We start from the raw sequence: 27,794 nt of genomic DNA, 5'->3' as shown, positions 1-27,794 counted from the left end.
CATCAGAAACCACAGAGGCAAGAAAAGAGTGGTATGATTTATTTAAGATACTGCAAGAGAAAAACTTTTAGCCAAGAAACTTATATCCTGCAGAACTGTCTTTCAAAAATGAGAGTGAAATTAGAATATTCACAGATAAACAGAAACTGAGAGAGTTTGTAACCAAGAGACTGGCTTTGCAGGAAATATTAAAAGGTGTGCTACAGCCTGAAAAGAAAAGCAGGAGAGAGAGGCCTGGAAGAGAGTCTAGGAATGAATATTATATCAATAAAAGTAATTAAAAATGTCAAAAGAGTGGTGAAAATAAAATATGACAGATAAAACCCAAATAGTCAAGAATAAACTTCACCAAGGATGCAAAGCACTTGTATTCAGAAAACTGCAACTCACTGTTAAAAGAAATTTTTAAAAAGACCTAAATAATTGGAAGAACATTCCATGCTCAGAGATTGGAAGACTAAATATCATTAAGATGTCAGTTCTACTCAAACTGATATACATATTCAATGCAATCCTGATAAAAATTCCACTGGCATTTTTTAAGTAAATGGAAAACACAATTATCAAATTTATTTGGAAGAGTAAATGGTCCTGAATAACCAGAAACATCTTAAAAAGGAAAAGCGTAGTTGGAGGACTCTCATTTCTGGACTTTAAATCATATTTCCTAGGGAAGCAGATGTGGTTCAGGCAACTGAGCTCCTGTCTACCACATGGGAGGTCCATGGTTTGGTTCCTGGTGCCTCCTAAAGAAGACAGTGAGCTGATGTGAAAAGAGGACAAAACAAGATGACAGAACAAGAGACACAAGAAGAAAAACATAATGAGAGACCCAAGAAAGCAAGGAGCAGAGGTTCCCAGTGCCTCCTAAAGAAAACAAGCAAGACAGTGAGCTGATGTGACAGGCAGGTGCAGTAAGATGATGCAACAAGAGATACAAGAAAAAAAAAAAACAATGAGAGACTCAACAAAGTAGGGAATGAAGGTGGCTCAAGTAATTAGGAGCCTCCCTCCCACATCAGAGTTCCCAGGTTCTGTTCCTGGTGCCTCCTAAAGACACAGCACACAACAAAGTGCAAACTATGAGGGGGTGGGGATAAATAAATAAATAAATAAATAAATAAATAAATAAATAAAATCTTTTTTAAAAAAGAGGACAAATATTAAATTGTATTACCTAGCTACAGTGGTAAAAACAGTGTGGTACTGGCATAAAGGCAGACATATAGACCAATGGAACTGAACTGATGGTTCAGAAACAGAACCTCATATCTATGGTCAAGTGATTTTTGACAAGCCTGTTAAACCCACCCAGCTCGGGCAGAACAGTCCATTCAACAAGCGATGCTGAGAGAACTGGACATCCATAGCCAAAAGAAGGAAAGAGGACCCCTATCTCAGACCCTATACAAAAATTAACTCAAAATGGATCAAAAACCTAAATATAAAAGCAAGAACCATAGAGCTTCTAGAAGAAAATGTAGGAAAATATCCTCAAGATCTGGTGGTGTATTTTAAAGGAGATAAGAGGAGGACTGAGATGGACTACAGAAGTTTAATGTATGTAAAACTTTTAAGTAGCTTTACTGTAAAACTGTGGAAATGTACAGAATTTATGGTAACACCTTATAATGAGTTACAGCTGGTTTATAAATGGGGATGTGGCTGAGGATGGTGGTCTAGGGATGTAAATGCCAAGTGACAGAAAGCTAGAGAACAATCTAGGAACTGAATGGCTCATTAAACTCAGAGGTGGATGAGAATTGTGATGATGGTACAGATGCAAAAGTGTCCTTTGGAGATAGAGCAAATGTACATCACTATTGTAGGGTGGTGAGAAGTAATAATGTATATTCTTGTATCTATGCCAAAGATGTACTGTGTTAATAATGGGGGAGGTATGGAAAAAGTGTGCCAAATGTATGCTATACCTGGTAATAATCAGATGATATCACATAATCTGTAACAAATATTCCATCATGATGTGGTGTGTTCATAGTGTTACTATTTTTTATTGTTTATGTATATTTATGTGTGAGAGATATACTTCAGTAAATTTTTTAAAAATCAACTGGATGGGACTAGAGCTTCACATTTACTTTATTCATTGATGATCAACAATTTTATCTAGTTACTTAGGAGTAGAAAGTAGAATTAAAAATTTCATCTTGATTAATCAACCAGACCAATTTTTAAATTTGGAGAATTTATAAAGTTAATATATTTTTTCTCCTTTTATTCATAGAAATGAAAGGTTTAGTTCCAACTGATTATCTAGGACATTTGTTTAATCAACATTCCTATCAAGTTAACCATATATCTTTACTGCACAGAACCATAGGTTCTTATAGGACTATTACTTTGTTTGTCCTAGTTATTTTTAGAAGTTTTTCTACTTCAATTATGTATACACTAAAATGCCATTGTATATTTTGATGCAATAGATTTCTTTAAAATTTTTCTTTATAATAAATTATTTAATTAAAAAAAGGGGGGAGGATCTTGCCTTCACCAAAGGGGTGAATCAGAGGTGGTCAGAGCACACCAACTTTACTTAATCCTTGCTTTGCTGTCTCCCAGGTCATCTAAGCCTTGCCCCACGCCAGCCCCACATGGAGAAAGCTTCCCCCATGCAGCCCCTGAAGTTCTTCTCTTGGCTTTTAGAGTCATTCAAAGGTGGACACATCGAGCAGCCTCAGGACATTGAGGCCCTTGGACTTACCTGTCTGAAACTTGGGGAGAACTAATGGCTGGAGATAGAAATTTGGGAGTCAGCCTTTAGGAGTGAGTACATTTGTCCAGAAAAGGTATGTAGAGGAGGAAAGAAAGGACAAAGCCAAGGACAGAAATGGGTGGTGGTGGAGCTTGGGAATCCATGTGTGGGTGAAGAAGAGATGCTTAATATATGTCGGAAATTTTTCTATATTAAATTTTCCTCATTCTTTTTCTTTTTCCATGTTGAAATATGGAAAACATCTTTGTTTTTTCTTTCTCTTTTCTTTCATCTATGTACCTATTTTATTTATTATATTCCCATGATACCCTACGAGATGCTGTTTTCTATTCACACAGTCCCATTTTGCTGGGCATTTGGGTCGTTTCTGATCTTCAGCTCTCTGAGACATCGCTGCAGTGACCTGGGCATTTTCCTGGCTTCTGCTGAGAAACGCCATCCTGCAGCTTAGGTCAGAGCTCTCTGGAGCTGTTCTTATCATGAGGTGGATCTGTTCTCCAGCTTGGTGATACAACTTTCTACCACCCCCCTCTTCAGCCCTTGGGGTCTGTGGGGCCTCCTCACATCACAGACTTAGCTTGTTGCCCCATCACCAACCCCTGGCCTTGTCAGTTCTCCTTCTTTTTTCTTCCATATCCCATGGGGCTAACAGGGCCCCCTCACCCCAGTCTCCCAGTTTTCCTAGCCATTCCTCACTGCCACCAGATTTGTCTTTCCTGAAACATCATTTCCCTGCTCAAAACCCTTCAGAGGACCTGAGTCTAGATGGGAAATAAAGTTCGAAGGCCTTAGCCTGCCTCCAGCTGCACCAGATCAAAATCACAAATCCTGACTGCACCTCCTACTTTGATTCTGCCCCCAGCCCACCCCCTGCACCCAGGCCCTCACCTCAAATAATGCAGCCTCCATGGATCCTTGTCTAATTCCCCAGATGTCCTCATCACTCCTTTTGCCAGCAAAATGACTTGGGGAGACAGAGAAACGAGTTTTTATTCTAGGGTACTTATATTATTATAGTTGTTTGTTTGCCTGTGTATCTCTAGAGCAGGGGTCTGTAAAATTTTTCTGTACATATTTTGGCTCTCTGGCCAAGAGGCAAAATCAAGGTTTTTCTGTAGGTACTTATGTAACAAGTGCGAACCAGTTTCCTTCCATTTTTTGATGCATGAAATTCAAATGAAAATGACAGGAAGCGGACTTGGCCCAGTGTTTAGGGTGTCTGTCTACCACATGGGAGGTCTGCGGTTCAAACCCCGGGCCTCCTTGACCCGTGTGGAGCCGGCCCACGCACAGTGCTGATGCACGCAATGAATGCCGTGCCACCCAGGGGTGTCCCCCGCATAGGGGAGCCCCACGCACAAGGAGTGCACCCCGTAAGGAGAGCCGCCCAGCGCAAAAGAAAGTGCAGACTGCCCAGGAATGGTGTCGCAAACATGGAGAGCTGATGCAGCAAGATGACATAACAAAAAAAGAGACAGATTCCTGTGCCACCGACAACAACAGAAGTGGACAAAGAAGAACACGCAGCAAATGGACACAGAGAATAGACAACCAGGGCGGGGTGGGGCGGGGGAGGGGGAAGGGGAGAGAAATAAATAAAATAAATCTTTTTAAAAAGTTTAAAAAAATGATAATGATAATAATTGAATACAGTTTTCTTTTTAATGCAAGTCTACTAATGAGAAAAATGGAATTTCTTTATGGACATTGTAATCTGAATTTCCTCTAATTTTATGTGTCACAAGATATTCTTCCTTTATATTTGTTTCAATTATTTTAAAATGTAAAACTTCAGTTTCTGGGCTCTACAAAAACAAGTGGTAGCCTGGATTTGCCCTGCAGGCTGTAGTTGGCTGATTCCTGCTCTTGAGGATGTTATAATCTCCTTGAAAGCAGGGCTTCTGACTTACTTATCTCAGTATCTCCTGTGTTACCTTGAAAAGTCTCAATGTATGTTTTTTAAATGAATGAATCCATTTATCAACCACAAGGGTCTTGCAGAGCAAGTACTAATATAAGCTAATATCTAATGATCTTAATTTTGCCGAAGACCATAGGGTCTTTGTGGGTGTTAATTAAGATTGACCATGAGGTGCAGCAGTGCTCAGAGATGTATTCACCAAGTGCAATGAATGTCTCATGATGGAGGAGGTTGTTGTTATGGGGGGAGGAATGGGGGGAGGGAGGTGGGGGATATATGGGGACCTCATACTCTTTTAATGTAACATTAAAAAAAAAAAAAAGACCAAAAAAAAGATGAGGCCAAACTGGTTCAGGGTGATTCCTAATTCAGTATGACTGGTGTCCTAATATGGAGAGGAAATTTAGACACAGAGAAGACAGCCGTGAGACAGAGCTACATGATGGATTGCCAGCAAGCCACTGGCAGAATCCTACAGATTTCAGAGGAAACACAGCCCTGCTGACACTTTGATTTTGGACTTCTAGCCTCCAGTGTGAGACAATAAATTCCTGTTGTTGAAGCCGACAAGTCACTGTTATAGCAGCCCAGGAAGCTAAGACAAACTCCCACAGTTCAACAGGGGCAAGACCAATGCAATCCAGTTGTTTGACTTAACACTTGAATCAGGACATGGCTGGTCAAAAATTAAATTCCTACTCTATGGTAGGATTGTTGCTAAATGCATTCAAAAGTGTAGTACTTGGGAGCTATTAAAATAATGGTATAGAAGATGATTTAACGATGTGGGGAAATGTTTCTAATATATTGTTAAGGAGAAGTGGTGAATTGAATTGTACCCCACTTCTGGTAACAAAGAATGTTTTAGTTTCCTAGCTGCTAAAACAAATATCCTACAATGGGTTGACTTAATGACAGGATTTATTGGCTCATGGTTTCAGAGGCTAGAAGGCCTGCTTCCTGCTGGTGTCAGTATCTTCTGCTGGCAGACAATCTTTGGGGTTCCTTGACTTTTCTGTCACATAGCCATGCCATGGAGGCATCTCCTCCAGATTCTGTTGACTTCCAGCTTCTAGCTGCCCCCCTGGCTTCTTTCTGTATTTGAAATTCACTTTGTTTATAAAGGACTCCAGTAATCTGGATTGAAGCCCAAACTAAGTCAACTGGGCCACACTGGTTCAGAAAACAGTCTGAATACCATGATCCCGTTTCTGTAAGAAAGCACATATTAATATTTATAGAAGGAAAGATAGAGAATGACTACCAGAATGTTGATAGTGTTTATCTCTGGGTGGTAGGATTTTGGTGTTATTTTCTTTGTTGTACTTATGTGCATTTCTATATCCTTTCTGCAAAGAACTGATTGCTTTTGTAATCAGAAAAAAATGTTTAAAAAAAGAAACCACAAAGAACTAAACATGGTAAAATGATCTCACTGTGGGTCACATGGATTTAAACAGAATGTGCTTGATCTTAGGTACATGTTTGTCAGTGATTTCCAACATCTAACACGTATACCATGCTGGATTTGAACACTAGTACTTTCTGTTTGGAATGTGGATTCATTTGACAAGTGAGAAAAATATACCAATTGAGATTAAAGTTTGACTTTGAATTGCTTTGAATTCAAACCAAAGAAGTTACTGTCAACTCTGTAAGTAGAACTTTTTTTTTGGCATAGTTATAGAATTGGGCTCCTTTTTTCTATTCTGTTGGGAAAGCAGTTCCAAAATGTCCAAATGTTCAGAATGTTCTAAAAGCATTGTGAGCAAATTAAATTCACCCGAGGACTAGTCAGACCTCCTTGAATCAATACCTGGAGGACTTTTAACAAACAGATAATCTTCCCTATGGGTTAAAACTTTGTCTTTTGCCAAAGGACAGTTCATGGTGCATGTTAGGATTCAATAAACGGCAGAATGAAATACCGAGTAAGAAGTTCCCAGCTGTTTGGCGCCACACTGTCACTGTTCTGGTACAAAACTGAAAAAGCGAGACACTGAGTGATTTTAAACCTGGTGGGCAAAATCTTCAGCCTAGATCAGTGTCTATGGAGGACCCCCTCAGGTAATTTAACTCTGGCAATATAGTGTGACATATGAAGCTTTACTCTTAAATTACTGAACTTCTTTTTTTTAAACAAACATTTCAGAACTCCTATAGCTGAGTGAGAAGTGTCCTTCAAAGTAGTTCCTAAGAAATAATTTATACTCTTTTCAAAGACGTTAAAATTCTGAAAAATGCTTTTGGAACTTTTCTTTCATAATTGCTCTCTGAGTTAGTTTATGGACAGAAGTGAGGAAGTCAGTCTTATCACTTTCTATTTATGCCAAATTTATAAATCAAAATGGCATTGTCCTAGCTGGGAAAAAAACATCAAGTTGTGCTCCTATTCATACCTTACACCAAAATAAAAGCCAGATGGATCTAATCTTTTTTAAAAAATGAAATCATAAACATCTGAAAAGGAATTATGGAAGAAATTGTTTTAATCATCTCAGAACAGGGAAGGCCTTTTGTAGTATGACACAACACATAGGAGATGTCAAAGAAAGACTGACAAATCTGACTATAGATACGAAAGAGACAGCATCCTGCCCCACGGAGTGTGAGCCCAATAGAGCATGGGCCCCATGGGGCCGGCACCCACTGTGGAGCGTGGGCCCCCATGGAGCCTGCTCCCCAACGGAGCGTGGGCCCTCACAGAACATGGTCCCTCACAGCGTGTGGTTCCCCCATGGAGCATGGTCCCTCACAGAGTGCAGTCCCCCAGGGAACATGGTCCCTCACGAAGCATGGTTCCCCGCAGAGAGTGGTCCCTTACAGAACGCAGGTCCCCATAGGCTGCGCTCACCCACAGAGTGCGGTTCCTCCAGGGAGCATACCTCTAGGAGCTTTGCTGCCACTGTGTCTGCTGGTACAGCTGTCTGCCTTCTGGATGAACCAAATGTGGAAAGCTGTCACTTTTCTTCCTACAGGGTTTAAACTAAGAATGATTAGACTGTAAATTGATTGTCTTGTTTAGCACATGAAGATACCTCTCGTTACATTTTGCTCCTTGGTAACATTTTTGTTTGTGGAGATTTTCTGCGTGAGAAACTTCTGGTAGAACAGCTATTACTTTGTATTTGATATTAACGTTTCATACTGACTTGACACTGACTTTTTCTTATGAAAATAGGTTTTTTTTCCTTTTTAAATGGCAATTCCATTTAACTGAATTTAAAAGCTTTCAATGAAAAAGCGTCCTGCTTTGTGTGTCTTTCTTTTATAATATTGAAGTATTTGGAAATGTCTATTTATTACTATAATTTTATATTTATATTATGATCTTATTATATAATATTACTATATATAACCTTATGTATTTATTACCATCGATGGTAAAAGAAAGAATAACAAAACAATAAGGAATAAAGAAACAACATGGAAAAAAGTTCAGTATGGTTTTTCTTTATGAAGTTGATTTGCATTAATCTTCTCCAAGAAGTATAAACACTTATGACAGATGCAAGAATAGGATTATCTTAAAAATTTCTAACTTCTCATGAAAGAAGAGGGAACAGTCGATGACTCACATTTGACAGATGGAGAAGGTGTGGGGAAAGGTCACTCTTACTAAAACCAGGCCAACCGATGGTACTGGGCCTTACATTTAGGAGATGGTGATGACCATGCTAATGATATGTTCTCTAGTTCTTAGTTACCACCTGATTGGATGATGGAGTCTTCACGAGTCCCTAATATAGAGCCTTTACAATGATTCATCCCTGGAGGGAGGGAAATAGCCACAGTTTTATTTTTTTAAAGCAGGAAGGACTTTATTATATGGGGGTCTTTCTTCCAGAGAGGAACACTGAACGATTTCGTTCTCTTTGTAAAGTGTGATTTGGTCTTTGATTTGGCCATTTCGTTTCACAAAGGAAGAGTTTCAGAGGTGTGAATAACTACAGGAGAGAGCGTGGCAAAACAAGTAAGAGAAAGTATGACACACAATGCGCCCCAACGGCTGAAAGGAAAACGGATCGTCACTAGTGTCGAGGACACTTCCTTGCTAAGTAAGGCCGGGTTGCAGTCAAGTCTGCGTTTCAGGGGAGAAAATGTTCTGGCCTGCAGAGGGGAAAACCATGCTGGGGGCAACACAAAGGGCTGACGGCGTGCGAGGCCAGCACACCGCAGAGGGAGGCTCCCGCACGGTGCCCGGCAGGTGTGCGTGTGTGCGTGCACCTTCCTCATCTCCCAGGCCCCTGCTGTGGGCTGAAGTGTGTCCCCCCAAAGACACGTTCACCTCCTAAAACCCTGTCCCAGCAATGTGACCAGATTTGGAAATAGGGTCTTTGCAGATATGATAAGGTGACAGTGAAGCCAAACTGACTTAGGGTGGGTGCAAACGCAATTCCTCCGGTGTCCTTGGAAGGTGGGGACAGCTGGCTAAGGACAGGCTCAGGGGAGAAGGCCATGTGAGGGTGGAGGCGGAGACCCGAGGGTGCCAGCTGCAACCCAGGACCCCACGGATGGCTGGCAAACCCCAGAAGCTAGAGGAGCCAGGAAGGACATGCCCCCCAGGGTTCAGACTTCCAGGCCCCAGAATCGGAGGCAAGGCACGTCTGTGTTTTAAGGCACCAGTCTGCCACAGCCCTAGGAAACTAAGGCCACCTCCACCCACATCCGGAGAACGCTGTAAAGCCCTCGCTTCAGGTTCAGTAGCATCACCAGAACCTTCTCCACCCTTCCTCACCATCCTCGGCAGAGCTGAGCCTCACAGCGACTGCTGTGAAAGGCGAGAGGGGAGGTTGTTTTGTCTTGCGTCATTTCGCTTTACATGAAAGCCTGTTTGTTTAGCCCAGGGATAAAAAGGATTTTATGTGAGTCTTTCATCAGCTCTCAGTCTATAATACGTTCAAACCCGTCCTTTGAATTGTCCCCTCTTGGTGTGCTTGAAGCACCAGCCTTTGCAGGCTTGGGTGTCCTTCCCAAAGGGAGAACAGACTTACCATGTACGCCACTCTGAGGTGGCAGGGGAGACACAACCCATGTTCGGGAAAACCGAGGAGAATCAAATTGCCCTGGAAGGAAAGCAGCGGAAGGAAAAGCGACAGGGAGATGAAATCGTTCTTCTTCAATTGCACGAGTCAAGGGTGGCCAGATAAGCTTCAGCTGACAGAGGCACCACTGAAGCTGCGGGCTCAGCATCACGCTCCGCAGTATTTGGGGGGTTTGGACTCTGAATCAGGAAATTCGATGGTCTCTACATGGTCATTACAATCTTCAGAAAAAACGTTTGAAGTTTCCCCATTGTCGGTCTTCAGAAGTTCTCAGTTGGTACCCACAGCCCCAGCGTCAGACATTCTGATTTATTAGCTGTGCTTTGGGATCGCCACTCTGGGCAGTTTTGATGCTAGTGGTCTCCAGATTATACTTAGAGAATGCGACCAGCTGGAGTGGGACTGAACCAGCAGCTGCTAGGAAGTTCCTGCCTTGCTGGGATTAGGAGCACAGATGCTGAGGGACAAATCTGGTTGGCATTCCAGCTCCACCACTTACTGTATCTACTTGCTCAGAGAACTCAAGCTCTCCATGACCCAGTTCCTACGGGATATGGGATGGCACATAAAGTGCATCGGAAGGGGATTGGCATACAGGAAGTGCCCAATATATTTGCATTATTATTATTGTTGTTATTGAGGTTTCACTATCATTGCATATCTTTAACTTATGGCTTTTAATATTACGTTTAGATAAACGTTTTCATAAACTGGTTATCATGCAGGACTTCATCATAGGACAGTCCACTGATAAATCCTGTCCATTAGAACCTCTTCTTGTTTGGGACTGGTTTTGCTCCTTTCTGGGAAGAGCTTTGTCCAGGTCATGCCAATGTTACTTTCCGAAATGTCGGCCTGCCCTCTTTGCTTGCCTGTATTGCTGTGGATCTCTCACACTGACAACCGGGGCACCAGGATGACCCGGGGCAGTGGTCTGAGGCTGGGGGCTTGGGCAGCCAGAGGAGACAGTAGGCTGGAGAGCAGCAGGAAAGCCCCTGGTGCAGTGCTGGGCTCAATCCACAACGTGGAGATGGAGATGTGATATGGCGCAGGCGTGCAGTCTGGAATGGGGCCGTCTCAGTTACGAGAGTTGAGGATAAAGGCAAGGATGGGACCAGGCGGGCCAGGGGTGCAAACGCCAGTGCCAGTGAGCCCTGTGGAGAACAGGGGAGCTGCTGGCAGCCAGCTGGGCTGATGGGGTTCTGGGTTCTGAAGGGAGGAGGTGTGAGCTCAAGAAGGAACAAGGCGCCAGCACCAGAAGGCTCTCAGTGAGGGAGGCAGCCCCTTGCCCTGGCAAGGAAGCCAAGGGACTCTGCCTAATGCTACCTAATAGGAAGCATCCTCTTAGAAAGGGTCAGGCCAGGCCAAGGAGGAAAAGAATGGGAACCCCTGTCTGTTGGGTGCTGCAGGGGACCCAGCTGGCCCCGATGTGCCTGACTCGCAGCTGTGCACTTAGCTCCACCCACTCACCAAGCAATGGACTGGGCAGCAGTGACTGAGTGTCTGCACAGTGAGAAGGGTGGCTCTTCTCGTCAGAGCAAAGCCAGGAACGCGATGGCGCCTCTTTCCCCCTTTGCTCCCTCAAAGGGGCCATAACCTTCCGAACGTCCCCCTCGATGGCCTTTTCAGGACTGGAACTGGCAGGACTCTGACAGAGAACGCCGTGCCCAGAGCACCCTGGCTGGGTGGCTTTCACTGACCTCAAACAGAATTTTCCTTTCCTACGTCATCACCCCAACGCCTCTTGCTGACCAGGTAGGTAGAAGCTCATTTGACAGTATGAACTGGAGCCCGGATAATTAAGGCTGACTATCTTTTTGCTTGTGAAGAAACCACCTTATTTTAGAACCATTATCCATCTGCTGAACTATAAAGTTAATTAGCAGGGAAAGGGTCAGAACCCCGCAGGAGACCACTTCTACCACATCTCAGGCTTTGAAAATAGGAAGGGACTAGAGGCAACTTATCAGGGGGCTGGTTTGTATTTATTTGTAAATATTTAGTGTTTATATGTCAGATGAGAGAAGTAAGCTTAAGGTAATTTGGTAGGAAAGAGTCCATGACAAAAATTCCTGTTATAGATATTTTTTCTCTCCATTCAAAACACACTCATATCACTCAGGATTCTCTAGAGAAACACAAAAGCATGTGTGTCTGTGAGTATGTTTATGTGTAAATTGAGGACTTGGCTCATGATTGCAGGAGCTGGCAAGTCTGAAATGTGTTGGGCAGGTGAACAGGCTGGAAACTTAGGCAGAATTGGTTGATTTTGATGGTAAATTTCATGTGTCAGTTTGGCTGGGTTACGGTGCCCAGTTGTTTGCTCAGGCAAGCACTGGCTTGCTTGTTATGCTGAGGGTGCTTCATAGATATATTAGCATCGATAGTCAGTTGATTGCATCTAAGGTTGATTGCATTTACAATCAACAAAGGAGATTATCCTCAGCAATAAGTGGATTCTCTTCATCCAATCAGTTAGAGGCCTTAAAGCCAGAACTGAGGATTTCAGAAATTAGAACACATTCCTGCCTCTGCTTCACCAGCCAGCTTCTCCTGCAGAAGCCAACCTCTCCTTCATTCGAGCTTCCAACTTGCAGCCTGTCCTATGGAATGTGGGCTTGCCAATTCCCATAGTCTCCTCAGCCAATTCCTGCAATAAATCTCTTACTGTTTACAGACAGACACACTCATATAATCCCCTATTGGTTCTGTTTCTCTGGAGAAACTTGACTAATGCAATGATGCAGTCTTGAGGCAGAATTTCTTCTTCTCTGGGAAACCTCTCTTTTTGCTCTTGTAGGAATTTGATATTGTTTATGAATTCCAAAAATAGATTTTGGGTTGTGTTGGTAAACTGGTCTGTTCCTCTGGGCATATTAGATTGTGTTAAAATTCAGAGATTTCACTTGATTAAATTATGATTAGGGTTTTGATTTGGCCACATCAGTAGGGAGTGGGGACTTACAGAGAAAATGACATGGCAGAGGAGAGAGTTGGAGATTTGATGCTGAAGCCCCAGGAAATAAACACACAGGAGAAGAACACAGAGGAATAGAGACGATCCATAGATTTGGCAGAGACCCTGGGAAGAGAGAAAGCCTGATAGCCTACAGCTGGCCTTGTGAAGAGAGCAGAGCAGCTGAACTGGAAAGAACTGAGCCAGGGAGAGAGACAAAACCTGAAGGAACTGGGACCACAGAGCCTTAGGAGGAAGAGGAAGACTGAATCCTTGCAGAGATTGGCAGCCATCTTGCTCCAACACGTGGCAACAGACTTTGGTGAGGGAAGTAACTTATGCTTTATGGCCTTGTGACTGTAAGCTTCTACCCCAAATAAATACCCTTTATAAAAGCCAACAGATTTCTGGTACTTTGCCTCAGCACTCCTTGGGCTGACTAATACAGCTCTTTTTTTTTTTTTTAAGATTTATTTTTATTTATTTCTCTCCCCTACGCACCCTCCCACCCTGCCCCGTTTGTCTGTTCTCTGTGTCCATTTGCTGCGTTGTTCTTTTGTCTGCCTCTGTTGTCATCAGCGGCATAGGAATCTGTGTCTCTTTTTGTTACGTCTCTTTTTACTGCATCATCTCTCCGTGTGTGTGGTGCCATTCCTGGGCAGGCTGAAATTTCTTTCGTGCTGGGCGGCTCTCCTTAGGGGGCGCACTCCTTGTGTGTGGGGATCCCCTATGTGGGGACACCCCTGTGTGGCATGGCACTCCTTGAGCGCATCAGCACTGCACATGGGCCAGCTCTACACAGGTCAAGGAGGCCCGGGGTTTGAATCATGAACCTCCCATGTGGTAGATGGATGCCCTAACCACTTGACCAAGTCCGCTTCCCTAATACAGCTCTTAAAGCCTTCAACTGATGGAATGAATCCCACTCATATTATCAAGGGTATTCTTCTTTACTTAAAGTCAACTGATTATACGATTGGGACATACTTAAAGTGAAAAGTCATTTGCTGTTTATTTGAATCAAAATACCCAGTTTTAACTGGGTATCCTGAATTTTCTTCGCTAATTCTGGCAGTGGTGTTTGTTTGTTATAACTTTTTATTTTGAAATAATTTCAAATGTAACAGGACAGTTGCAAAATAATACAAACCCTGTACAGAGAATTCCAACATACCCCATCCCCCCAAATATCCAGATCCAACAATTTTAACATTTTGCCACTTTGCCATATTTATCTATCATCCACCCATTTATCTATCTAGGTACCTAGCAAGCTGCTAGCTATCATCTATGTCTATCTATCTACTTATCATCTACCTATCTATTCTCCTTGAACACATAATATTTCCATGTGCACTTCCACAAACAAGGATATTCACTTATGTAATCACCTTAAGTGCAACTATCAAGTTCAAGAAATTTAACATTGATACAAAGCTTTCATTCTATATTTCAAATTTTCTTATGTCCCAATAATGTCCTTTTAAGCCCTTTCTCCTCCATTCTATGATATCATCCAGTATCATGTATTGCACTTAATTGTCATTATAGCTTTAGTTTCTCTTTATTTTTTAAATTGTGGAAACATATATACAACATTAGTCTTCCTATCCCAAACACTCCCAAGCATGCCATCAGTGGAATTAATCACATTCACAATGTTACAGTACCCTCACCAACCATCCATTACTATTCTTTCTTTGCCCATTTTCCTTTCTTCTCTTTCTAGGACTTCACAGTGCATTTTTTGGTATGCTTGATGGTGTCCCACAGGCTCCTCAGACTGTTCACTTTTCCTCATTTATTCCTCATTCTGCTCCTCAAACTGGGAGTTTTTAAGTGTCTTATCTTCAGGTTCACTGATTCTTTCTTCTACCAGCTCCATTCTGCTGTTGAACTCTCTAGGAAATTTTAAATGCCCATTACTGTGGTCTTCAACTTTTCATAATTTCCATCTCTCTATTGATGTTCTCTTTGTGTTGATCTATCATTTTCTTGATTGCCCTTAGTTCTTTGTCTATGTTTTGCTTTAGTTCTTTGAGCATATTTAAGATCATTTTTGAAAAGTCTTTGTCTGGAATGTTGTTGGTCTGATCCTTCTTATTGGTGGTTTCTAATGCTTTTATCTTCTCCTTTGTCTAGGAAACCACTTCCTATTTCTTTGCATGTTTTATAATCTTTTCTTGAAAACTGGACATTTTGATATTTTAATGTGCTGTAGCTAAAATTTAGACTCTGAGGTATCTGTTCCCTAAGCTTGTATCCAGCTTATGACAGAGCTTTCCTTGAATGCTGGGAGCCACAACAATAACAAAAAGAAGAAGAACCTCAATTTCCTCCTCTATAAAATAGGAATAAAATAATTCAGCTCACGGAGTTATTGGAAGACAAATAAGATGACATATATCATCTGTGAATTGCCTGCCATGTGGTAGCTATTTGACAAAAAAGAACCCCTCCCTTTGTCTTCCACCCAAGGCTGAATTCTTTGCCTTCTCCTTCTCTCACTGCTGAGAAGATCTATCATTTGACTCTTTATCTGCAGCCCTGAGCTGGAGGCCAGAGGATTTGTATTTCCATAGTCACCTAAACTCCACTTGCTCAAAATTGATCACCCCTTCTTCTAGTCTCTCTTTCTTGATTCTTTCCTTCTGTCAATCCCAAATCTGTCACCAGCTCTAATTCCCACAGCCACTAAATAGTGCAGGGCCTTAGTACAGCACTCTTAGCTTGTGTTACACCATCCTCATTGACCTCCAGCCCCAGAGTTCTTCCCCAGCTTTTGCTAATACTCCCTGGACATCTTTTCATCATGTCTCTCCCCTGCTCAGGAATCCACAGCATCCCCTGTGGTCTATCATACCAAGTGCATATCAACTTCAACAACTTCTTCCAACAGCTTTGACTGCAAATACTGCAGTAACTCAAGTCAATTCAGTTCTGACTCTAACTACCCCGAGTGAGGATAGACTCCACAATCCTCTACAGGATTGTTCTCCAGGCACAGGTATAAATTTAGGGGCAGATTACCTCCACTTTTGACTAACTGGTACAAATTTGGGGGATTCCCCCATCCCCTGTGTTAAATATACTTGTGTAACAAACATCCACATCAAGAATCAGGACATTACAAGCACTCTGGAAGCTTCTTTCATGATCATTACCAGTCATTGCATTCTAAGGATAACTGCTATCTTGATTATTAGCATTCTAGATTAGTTTTTTCTATTTTTGTACTTTATACAAATGAAAACAAGTTTGTATTTTTTCATGCCTGGCTTCTTTCACTCAAAGTTATGCTTAGGAGATTCAGCCTTGTAGTTGGATGTTGTTAGGAGTTGAGTCATGCCCCCCACAAAGAAGAGTTCAAGTACTAACCCTAATCATTGGGTGGAAGTTATATGGAGTGAATTTCATTTCAATAGGAAGAAGAACTTTCAAAATAAAATTTGATGATGCATGGGTACTCTCATGAAGCCGTGGGCTCCTTGATACTTGATGTACTCAAGCAGATGGGTGTCCATCTGTCAGGAATATCACATTAGCTAGGCATACAGTTACATACACTTTAAAGTCCTTTCTTCTTCTGAAAGTAATTGATTAATTGATTTAGATAGGTCAATCATGGAAGGATGATTTAGATTTAGAATGAAATGAGCCTAAGGAGTCAGTAGAGTAGACAAGGATTGAGCATATGGTTGGAAAGGGTCACTCTGAGGCAGAAAATTGATGTCCAGAGCAAAATTCAATTGTCAGAAATAGAGAATAGAGCTGTGTATGAGGGAAAATTTATTTATTCATTTACCTATCCACTCCATAAATATTTATTTTGTGGTCTGTTCATATAATGGAATAGTATGCATGGAAAGCATAATTTTGAATGAAAACAGTAAGTCATAGAAGTATAGAGAAAATACGATTCCAGTAATATAAAGTAGAAAAATAGGTAAAACAAAAGCAAACTGTTGTGCAAAAATGCATACTATTGTGGAAAACCCTTCACAAAAAACAATAGAAATAATGAACCTAAAATTCAGGTGTGTTGGTACCTCCTGGGGGGAGGGAGAGGGATGTGATCAGCCGAGGGCGTGCAAGGGCTTCTATGATATACGTAAAGGTGGTTGGTGGATACACGGGTGTTTATTACTTTTACAGCTGTCCGTGCACCCTTTTGTATGTAACATGTGTTCACAGAAATAAAAAGAAACTCAAAAGAAAAGAATAAAATGAACATTTACTTTGAATGAACACACTGACCATGAGCAGGATAGACAGAAACACATTCACACCTAGAAGAAAGGTGAAGACAGAGCAAAACCGCAGAACAGCAAAAGCAAAGAGAACACATACCATACTGCTAGAAAGAAAGACGGGTCTCTAAAAAACGATGATGCTTTGTTGACTCATAGCAGACTTTTCCGGATCACTAGATGCCCAGAAGTACCTGAATGATATTTTTAAACTGCTGAGACAGAGCTATCAAGCAGAATTCCATACCTACTAAACTAGACTCAAGATTTAAGGTGCAAAACAACCCATTTTCAGACATAAATAACAAGAGTTGACTCTTGGTTAGGGCTGCCAGATTTAGCATATAAAAATACAGGTCACCCAGTTGTATTGGAATTTCAGATAAATGATCAATAATTTTTAGTAAAATATGTGTCATGCAGTATTTGGGACATAAACTTAAAAATACCATCTGTTGTTTATCTGAAATTCAGAATTTCATTGGGCATCCCTTAATGTGTTTGGCAACCCTCCCTGAGGTATGCCTGTGTTTAGATGACAAGTAGAGAAGGGATGAGGGGCAAAGGACATGTTCCACTTAGTGTGGCTGTGTAACGAGTCCCACCGAATGCAGTGGCACAAAACAGCCATACCTTACACGCATGTTTTCTGTGGTGCTGGCCTCAGCTCCCCACTGACCGGGGCCTCAGGGGGATCCCCCAAAGGCAGGGAGAATGATCCCTCTGAAGGCTCGCTGACCCACAGGCCTGGTGGCCGACGCTGGCTGGGAGCTGCCGGCGCTCTCCCTGTGGCCTGCCCATGTGGCCGGGGCTTCCACAACACTGCGGCCGTGGGGCAGGGCCTGTGAGCCTCCTGAACGAGGGAGAGCGGGAGGAGCCGGGTGAGGGCTGCACCCTTGCGGCGACCCAGCCTCGGAAGTCCCACAGCTCCATCTTTGTGACCGGTCAGCTCGGTGACAAGTGCTCAGGTTCAAGGGGAGGGAAACTAGATCACATCCTTGCTCGCAAGCAGCTCCTGGCAGAGCATCTAGGACCAGAAATATTGCCATGGCCGCTTCTGGAAAACGCAGTCTTTCTTAGGAGAGGTCAGTGGAGTAGGAGGAAAAGCAGGAGAGCGGGAGCTGAGAGGAGACGTTTCCAGAAGGCAAGAAGGGGGGGCAGAGCCCAAGTATGCCCACGGTGTGTGTGAGCACGTGTGCCCGCGAGGTGTGCAGCAACGAGGGGGCCTGGGACAGGGCCGAAGCGCTGGGTACACGTGTGCTTGCCTCGGTGAGAGAGGAAGCTTTCCAAGAGAAATCCATCGAAAAGGGGGACCAGAATCTGTGTTTGAGCGAAGCCTGGTGAGGCAGGCGGATACGTGAGGCAGGGCCAGTGGGCGACCAGGGAGGCAAGGAAAGCAGAGCAGAGCACCGGGCTGAAGAGCCGAGACACACACAGAAGTGGCCTTGAGGAGCTGGCAGGGCTCTGTCTTTCAAGTGTGTTCCGTGGGGCCTTAACACAGATTTTCCAAGGAAACATCTGTAAGAATGAGTAACATCAACATCCGCTGGCACTTAGAGGGACAGGGTCATCCGTGGGTTCCCTCGGCTCTCCGTGACCTCCTTTCCAAACGGTACACGCCTACCCAGCAAAGCCACCCAGAGCGAGGGGTGTCCCGCGGTCCTTGAGAAGCCGTGTCCTGCTTCCGTGGTGGTGACGTGCTCTGCCGCTGAGTCATCCAGGCTCCCCTCAGCGTGAGGCCTTGAATCCCAGGTGCTTTCTGAGGAACAGCCCCTAGAGAAGGGGAAGCCGGGGGCAGGGAGCCGGCCCTGCCCCCAGGAGGGGAGCTGGGGCGAGGCCAGGCTGGGGGAAGACTGGGGGGTGGCTCAGACCCCCGCGGGGGCTCCGGGTAAATGACAACACTGACGCTTCGCTGCTCACCGGACCCCCCCCGCGCTGCCTGCCTGCCCCTGGGCCCCCGCAGCGGGCTGGACCCCCTATTTCCTACCCCAAAGTCAAGTAGGACAGGCCGCAGGAACCGCGGGAGGGGCTCTCTCGCCCCGAGGGCCAGCCTGCGGGGCAGCGTTTCTGATCTGCACAATGCTTTTTGGAAATTTTTACAAAGTGAATCTTTTTTTTTTTAAGATTGATTGATTGATTGATTTCTCTCCCCTTCCCCCCGCCCCCATCCTGAGTTGTCTGTTCTCTGTGTCTATTTGCTGTGTCTTCTTTGTCCGCTTCTGTTGTTGTCAGTGGCATGGGAATCTGTGTCTTTTTTTGTTGTGTCATCTTGCTATGTCAGCTCTCTGTGTTTGCGGTGCCATTCCTGGGCAGGCTGCACTTTCTTTGGTGCTGGGCGGCTCTTCTTATGGGGTACACTCCTTGCGTGTGGGGCTCCCCTACACGGGGAACACCCCTGTGTGGGGGACATCCCTGCATGGGGGACACCCCTGCGTGGCAGGGCACTCCTTATGCACATCAGCACTGCGCATGGGCCAGCTCCACACGGGTCTTGGAGGCCCGGGGTTTGAACCGTGGACCTCCCATGTGGCAGACGGACGCCCTAACCACTGGGCCAAGTCCGCTGCCAAGTGAATCTTATTGTACAATTTTTTCAGTGACGTGACTAGATAAGCAAGTGAAAAGCAGGTTACGATTGTGCACACAGACAAAGGGACAGGCAGCAAAGGGCCTTCCCTGAGGCGACCGGACGGTTCAGGAGACTTTCTAGCTCCAATCTGGTGATGCCAGGTGACTCCGTCCACGGCTAGGGGAAGTGGCCCGCCCTGCGCTCTGACTGCAGGAGGGCGAGGAAGAGAGCAGCGAGTCATTTGCCGAACCTTTAGGGGCCCGGCTCTGTTCAGGGATGGGGATATGGGGTGCTTAGCCCTGGGCCCTGCCCTCCAAGAACTTACAGGACAGACGGACAAGCCCAGGGAGAAGCAGGCCTGGGGAACTGGCTGGATGGGGCTGAGGCCTCCGAGTCAAACCCAGGCCTACCTTTTGGGCAAGAGGAGGCAAAAATGCAAACCGTTTCAGTAAAGCAGGCGATTAAAGGGGTAGAACGGACAACGAGTGCAGGTGGCGTCTGGGAAAGGCTCAATCACTGTGGTTGGACGTTTCTGAGGGAAATGGTTGGAGGAGAACTCAGATGGAGATCTCCTTCCTTGGCAAAAGTCACAGCACAGACATCACCATATTCAACAAAACCCTGACCCTCCACAGTTAGAGTCCTAGGAGCAATGTCAGGTTAGCTGAAGTTTCAGAAAAACCCACACCTTCAAGTATATATTACGTGTTTCCATTCAGCTTTGCTAACTAAGCACTAAAAACTTCTTAACCTGTGCCCATCCTCTCCTTTTCAATGCAGAAATTCAAGTGTTTGTCTTTCATTTTAGTCCCATTTAATTATCTATTCAAGTACCAAAATGATCATTTACCCATATTTTCCCCCTCACGTGTGACCTGGTAGGAGTAAAGGATCGTGGGAGGAGCACCAAGTCCTTCCAGGTCAAAGAGAACCACATAAAAGTTTCCACAAGGATCCACTAGAGCAGAGGTTCTTAACAAGGTGTCAATGAGCTTAAATTTAAATTAAAAAAAAAAAAACCAACATTATCCTTGTGGGGACATGTTGGTGTGGGTGTGATATATTTATTAAATAATACACAGTATAGTGTGCACTTAGTAAGGGAGCCACGGTTTTCAACTGACTGGCAAAGGGGTCCATAGAACAAGCAAGGTCAAGACCCCCTGCACTAGCGCCCTTTCTCCTTCAGAAGAGGCAACATGAAAGACACCTCCACCACGAGGCCGGAATTTCTGGAGGACTCAAAATCATGGGGGCCATTGTCCTGCCATTTGAGATTTTTTTCCCACCTTTTCATTATTAAAAATTTCAAAGGTCAGAACGTTGAAAGACTAGTCAATGGATACCTGTATTTCTTCTACCATGATTCAACAATTGTTAACATTTTGCTATATTTGCTTTATTTTTCCATATATTCATATGTACATTTTTTGCTATAGAAATTATGTCACAGTTTTCATGACTCTGCTCTCCTAAATATTTCAACATGTCCTGCACAATCATAAGAAAATTCATAGCCATTCCTCAAAATGACCCAGTGCCCAGGCCGTGTTTAAATTCCCTTAATTACCCACCAAATGTCATTCTTCATTGTTTACATTTTTGAATCAAGATCTAATGAAGTTTCACTCACTGTGTTTCATTATTATGGCTCTTTACTCTTTGAAAATATAGACCAATTGCCACAGTTTCATTGTGTGATACAGTGATTTCTAAAAAAATGATCTGTATTGAGGCATAATTTAAATATAATAAAATTTAGTTGTTTTAAATGTACTGTTCATAAGTTATTTTTTTTTAAGATTTATTTTATTTATTTAGTTCTTCCCCCTCTTGTTGTTTGTGCTCGCTGCTGCCTGCTCTCTGTGCCCATTCATTGCATACTCGTCTTCTTTTTTTTCAGTAGGCACTGAGAACCAAACTTGGGACCTCCCACGTGGGAGGGAATTGCCCAATTGCTTGAGCCACCTCTACTGCCCGCTTGTTAAATCTCTCATTGTGTTTCCTTGTTGTGTCTCTCCGTTGTGTCATCTCATTGACATCTTGTTGCATCAGCCCACCATGCCAGCCCATCACGTCAGCTCGCTGTCTTACTTGTCTTCTTTAGGAGGAATCTGGAACTGAACCTAGGACCTCCTGTGTGGTAGGCGGGTGCCCAACTGCTTGAGCCATATCCACTTCCCTGTTCATAAGTTTTTGACCTAAGTTCTAACAAATGCGTATGCCAATGTGACCATCTCGCCCCAATCAAGATATGGAAGATTTCTATCACCCTGAATCGTTTCTTGGTGCCCTCTGCAGTTGTTCCCCTCTGCTCCTGTGCCCAGGCAACCATCGAGCTGCTTTCTATTTTCACATTGATTTTCTGAAGAACTAGGTTGGTTTGTCTGGTAAGATGCCCCAGATGTTTCCTGGCAGCATCATTACCTTGATCCTCCAGCTCTTGTATTTGCCATACACTGAAAGTTAGGTCTGAAGGTTGGTGAAATGCAAGTTAAACATATGGGAAAAATACACCGGGGGTGATGTTCTCTACTTCCTGCAGCACCACGTCAGGAGGCACACAGATCAGTTTGACCACTTGGCTAAGCTGCTGGCCACCAGGCCTTACTTTGTAACGGTAAGCCATGCCCCTGGGAATTAGCAAGTCGCCTGTGGGTGACACTGCCTCCCACCACTCTTGCCTAATGCTTGTGGTGTCCATTGATAGTTCTTGCCTGAGTCAGTTCTTTCATTTGGGGTTGCAAAGTTGTGACTTTCTAGTTCTGTCATTTATTCTCCATTTATTAGCTGGCATTCTTTGGTAAAGAAGAACTTTCTCTCATGAACTGGAGAGGAACTGTAGCTCCTCCTCAAAATTTTTTGGAGTATATACCAAGGTATGGGGTTGCCAGGTTACATGGCAACATATTTTCAACTTTCTGATGAACTTCCAAATTCCAGATAGCGGTTGCACTATTTTATAATGCCGCCAGCAATGTGTAAGTATTCCTATTATTTGTCATCTTTGCCAACACTAGTTATTTTCTGTTATTTTTTTTAAAGAATAATAGCCAATTGAGGTGGCTTGCAGTTATGTATCCCCAAAAAACATGTTCTGAATCTTAATCCACTCCTGTGAGTGTGAACCCATTTACAAACAGGACCTTCGAATACATTAATTGAGGTGTGTGCCCAGAATGTGCAAGGGTGGGACTTAATCCTAAGTGACTGCAGTCCTTAAAAACAAAGGAAATTGGACACAGAAGAGAAACCACAAGGATCAGCCAGAAGCTGGAAGTCAACAAAACCCAGAAGAGAAAGGAGAGGACGCTGCCAAGTGCATTATCATGTGATAGAAAAGCCAAGGAACCCCAAGATTGCCGGCCACCGGAAGGTACTGACACCAGGAGGAAGCAACGTTTCTAGCCTCTGAACACATGACCAATAAATTCCTCTTGTTAAGCCAACCCATTGTTTGGAATTTTTTCAGCCTGTGGGAAAACTAAAACACCATCCTAGTGCGTGTGAAGTGGTATCTCTTGGTTTTGATTGCTGATGACCAGTGATACTGAGCATCTTTCATTTGCTTATTTGACATTTGTATACCTTCTTTGGAGCCTATTCAAATCCTTTACCCATTTTTAAATTGGGTTACTTGTGGTTTTTGTTGTTGCTGTTACTAAGTTGTAGTATTACTTTATATAGTTTGGATATTAAACCCTTATCAGATATATGATTAGCAATTATTTTCTCTCATTCGGTAGCTTATCTTTTTACTTTCTTGATAGTATACTCTGATGTACAAAAGTATTAAATTTTAAAGAAGTCCATTTTGTCTATTTTTTCTTTTGTTGCTTGCGCTTTTGGTGTCATATCTAAAAACGCACTCCCAAACCCAAGGTTATGATGGTTCCCTCTATGTTTTCTTCTAGGAGTTTTATACTTTTAGCTCTTATGTTTAGGTCCTTAATCCACTGAGAGTTAATATTTGTATATGATGTCAGGTAGGGGTCCATCTTCATTCTTGTGCAAGTAGATATCTAGTATTCCAAGCACCATTTGTTGAAGAGACCATTCCCCAATTAATGTCCTTGGCACCCTTGTCAAAAATGGCCAAAAATGGCCAACCTACTCTCCAGTTCATTGGCCTTACCCAGGTCAGCTAACAGGGAGGTAAGGATGGTCAACCACCACACCAGGGAACTGAGAGAGTCTACAGGTGCAAGCAGGAAAATCCCATCCATCAGCCATGTGGGATCTAAGCCCCTCTCGATTTAGAGGTGGAGTGGACATTGTCATCCCAGTGTCTTCAGGATGGAGGAATAAAATATGGATTAGAGTGCACTTACTGGTATTCTACTATAGAAATATTGTGACTCTAGCAATGGAAGAAATTGTATCATTGTGCGGAGACAGTGGCTACAGGAGTTGTTGAAAGCAGGGAGAGGGAAAAAGAGGCGTGATATGGGGGCATTTTAGGGACTTAGAGTTGTCCTTGATGATATTGCAGGGACAGACGCAGGACTCTTTATATCCCACCATAACCCACTGAATGGACTGGGAGAGAGTGTAAAGTACAACATAAGGTATAAACCATGCTGTGTAGCAGTGCTCCAAAATGTACTCATCAAATGCAATGAATGTACCACACTAATGAAAGAAGTTGTCGATGTGGGGGGAGTGGGGGTGTGGAGTGGGGGGTATATGGGAACCTCTTATGTTTTTTAATCTAACATTTTGTGTGACCCATGTATCTTTTTTTTAAAAAAGATAATAATAAAAAAATTTTAAATTAAAAAAAAATTATTTGGCCATAGATATGTGGGCTTGGTTCTATTCCATTGATCTATATATTTGTCTTTATACCAATATCATACTGTGACTTTGTAATAAGTTTTTTTTTGAAGATTTATTTTCATTTTATTTATCCTCCCCCCCCCCCCCCCCATTGTTTGTGCTCACTGTCTCAGTTCGTTATGTGCTTCTCTTCTTTTTAGGAGGCACTGGGAACCGAACCCAGGACCTCCCATTTGGGAGGGACACACCCAATGGCTTGAGCTACCTCTGCTTCCACTTGTTGTGTCTCTCATTGTGTTCCTTCGTGGTGTCTCTTTGTTGCATCATCTTGTGTCATCTTGTTATGTCAGCTTACCATGCCAGCCTGTTCCATCAGCTCGCTGTCTTGCTTGTCTTCTATAGGAGGCACCAGGAACCAAACCTGGGACCTCCCATGTGGCAGGTGGGTGACCAACTGTTAGAGCCACATCTGCTTCCCTGTAATAAGTTTTGACACCTTCAACTTTGTTCTTCCTTTGCAGAATTGATTTGCCTCTTTGAGGCCCCTTGCAATTCCATATGAATTTGAGGATCAACTTTTTCATTTCTGAAAAAAATGCCTCTGGGGTTCTGATAGGTACTGCATTGAGCCTGTAGACCAAAAAACATTAAAGATGTTTTAGTGCAAAGTTTTAAGATACCAGTGAGCAATGCCAGCCTGGGAGAGTTGGGGTTTGAAATATTAGCCAAAGAGGGGACTGGCCCAAGTGATGATAGTTTCCCCTTAATTTCAGCTTCTGTCTTGATAAAACATTGTGACTTTTACACTGTTACAGAGGAGACCATCCTATTTATGTATCACAATTTAGATAACTGCTTGTATTTTCCCTTCAAAATGTTGAGATTTAATACCATTATCTCTCTATATGTGGAATTGTAAGCTCATGAAATACATGGGCTCTGAAGTGATGCCTGATAGGATAAAACATAGCAACAGTCCACTAAAAAAATCTGAAAATGGAACAATGCTCCAAGCATCTTGTAGCCTGTAAAGAAAGCCACTCTTCAGAGTGTTACATAAATTACTTTTAAAATTGCACTGTAGATATATTTCAGGGATATTTACAATGGAATTATAATCCACTCGTACCCCGGACATTCTGCCCCCAAAGTCCCATCAACAACCGACTGAGAGCTAGACAGGCAAATGAGCACTCTGACTCCTGGAAGGGCCATCTCGAGCAGGCTAATTTAGGGGTTGTGGCAGTTTGAGATCATTTTATGAATCCCAAAAAAGAGAAAGATTATGTTTGTAAATTAATCTATTCCTCTGGGCGTAATACCCTTCGATTGCATTGAATTCAGTTGAGGGGCCTTTGATTAAATTCCTTGATGAGATTGCATTAGGGCATTCCATTGGACTCTGTTAGTGAGGCACAACTCAGGTTGAGTCTCTGCCCCCTCCCTGGGTTCTGATATAAACGGATGCTCAGACAGTTACAGGAAGAGAGAACGCTGCCATTTTTGGTCCTACCATGTGACAGAAAAGAGAGGCTCAAACAGCTGAGGCCCCGGGGAGAGACGAGCCATTTGCGTGATAGCTTACAGCTGAACTTGAGAAGAGACCAGGATGGCTAAGACCGATGTAGGAGGCCCAGAAAGAAACAAGCCCTGTGCCAGGAGAAATAGGACGACAGGATTGCTTAAGCATGAAGCCTTGAGAGGCTGGGCCCACGGAGCAGCTCAAGAGGAAGGGTGAGCCCAGAGGGGAAGGCCGAAACCCGGGCAAGGGTTGGCGGCCATCTTGCTTCATGACATGGCAACACCCCGGGATCAACAGTAGCTGACTTTGGTGGGAAACGATGATGCCTCAGTTTGGACTTTTCATGGCTTTGGAACTGTAAACCCCCTTTATAAAAGCCAACCGATTTCTGGTACTTTGCATTGGCAGCCTTTTGGCAAATTAAAACAGGGGTCCTCAGAGTGCCGACGGCCCTGGGTGCTCAGTGTTAACCCCTTCTAAGCAGGTTTGGTAGGTCCGAGGGTGGTAACATTTAAAGCTACAAAGTACTGGATGAAGCCGCTGGAGTCAGAGCATTATCTGTGTCTTTGGCACCATCTGCAAGGGAAAAAGGGAAACTATATCTGAAGAACTTCAATTTTTCACATTCTCTTTTCACTCCCTTTAATGAGTACCTAAAAAAAATGGCCAGTCACATTGGGGAAACATCTCAGGAATGATGAACTCATTGTTGGGACAAAGCAAAGAGGAGGGAGAGGACACCGCCCAGAAGGCCTTCCGCTCAATGGCATGTTTTCTTTCTTTGCAATCTCTACTCACTGGTTTATTAAGTTCGAGGTTTCATTCCTCTCCTGGCCTGAGAAAATCCCTGAAAATTAGTTTTATAACCTTCTAGACGTCAATGAAGGGCAAAGTTGGTTGAGGGCTTTTCACTTTCCTCTACTGTGGGGGTCTGAGTACATGTGTGAATTCCCAAAGAAAAGCTTCCTGTCCCAGAGGCCAACGACCCCACTGGAGCCAGCACCCCAAGGCTGCTGCGGCCAGGACACCATGGTGAATCCTCGTGCTCTGGCAGTTCCAACACGTTACTCATGTTTTTTATGATGATTTTTTTCTCCTTCTGAAAATGTACAAGGGTCCAGGTCTCTTCGTTATATTAATATAAGTCACTAATTTAGGTGCTTTGAGGGCAGAATGGTCTGCCTTGGAGGGGCCTGTGGAGTAGGGCAGAGCTCCTCAAACTTAGTGTCACATTGGAATGACCTGGGGACCTTTAAAAACATGTGGATACAAGTTACCCCCGGAGATTCTGATTTAATTCATCCAAGTTACAGCCTGGACGTTGGTTCTAATGTGCATCCAAGGTTGGGAATCATTTCAGTAAAGGCGGAGTCCTCCAAAGTGCACAAGCGAAATAGAAGTAACAGTGTTCAGCCTCTAGGGGTGAGGTCTCCACTAGGCAAACTCCATGGAAGCCTCCAAAGACAATTGGAAGTTACTGTTGTCTTTTATATACATACTAATATTTTTTTCACAAACATGTGTAGGCTTATGTGTATACACACATATACGTATTACCTAAGTAACGCATTCTTCTTGTAATAGATTCACTGATTTAGAAGTAACTGAAGCAAAATCTCATGTCCCTTCTCTTCCCCATCTCCTTACACACCCACTCCTTAGCGTTTCCCACTGTCAATTGTTTGTGCAATTTTCCCAGTTTCCTTTCTATGTGTTTAATGTATTTACGTTTACATATATATGTATCCACATACCTACAAAAGTGAGACCAGTTTATCTAATCTCATTTTCTAAAATGTAACAGTTTTCATGTGCACACTTCTTAATGGTTATTTGGTGTTCCTGGACACACGGTATGACTTTACTCTGGTTTCATGAGCAGCTCCCCTATCCAGAGGCCTAGCTTTTCCTGGTTGCTCTCATTTTAATTAATGTAAACACTCTTTCAAACAGTAACAAGCCAAATTAAAACCACAACTCAGAATCTCATTAAGATTTATTGAACTGTCTTTGATTTC

The sequence above is a fragment of the Dasypus novemcinctus genome, chromosome 15, assembly GCF_030445035.2.
Source record: "Dasypus novemcinctus isolate mDasNov1 chromosome 15, mDasNov1.1.hap2, whole genome shotgun sequence".
In the NCBI taxonomy this organism is placed as follows: domain Eukaryota; kingdom Metazoa; phylum Chordata; class Mammalia; order Cingulata; family Dasypodidae; genus Dasypus; species Dasypus novemcinctus.
The sequence above is the reverse complement of the archived record's forward strand: the minus strand, read 5'-3'. Positions refer to the sequence as shown.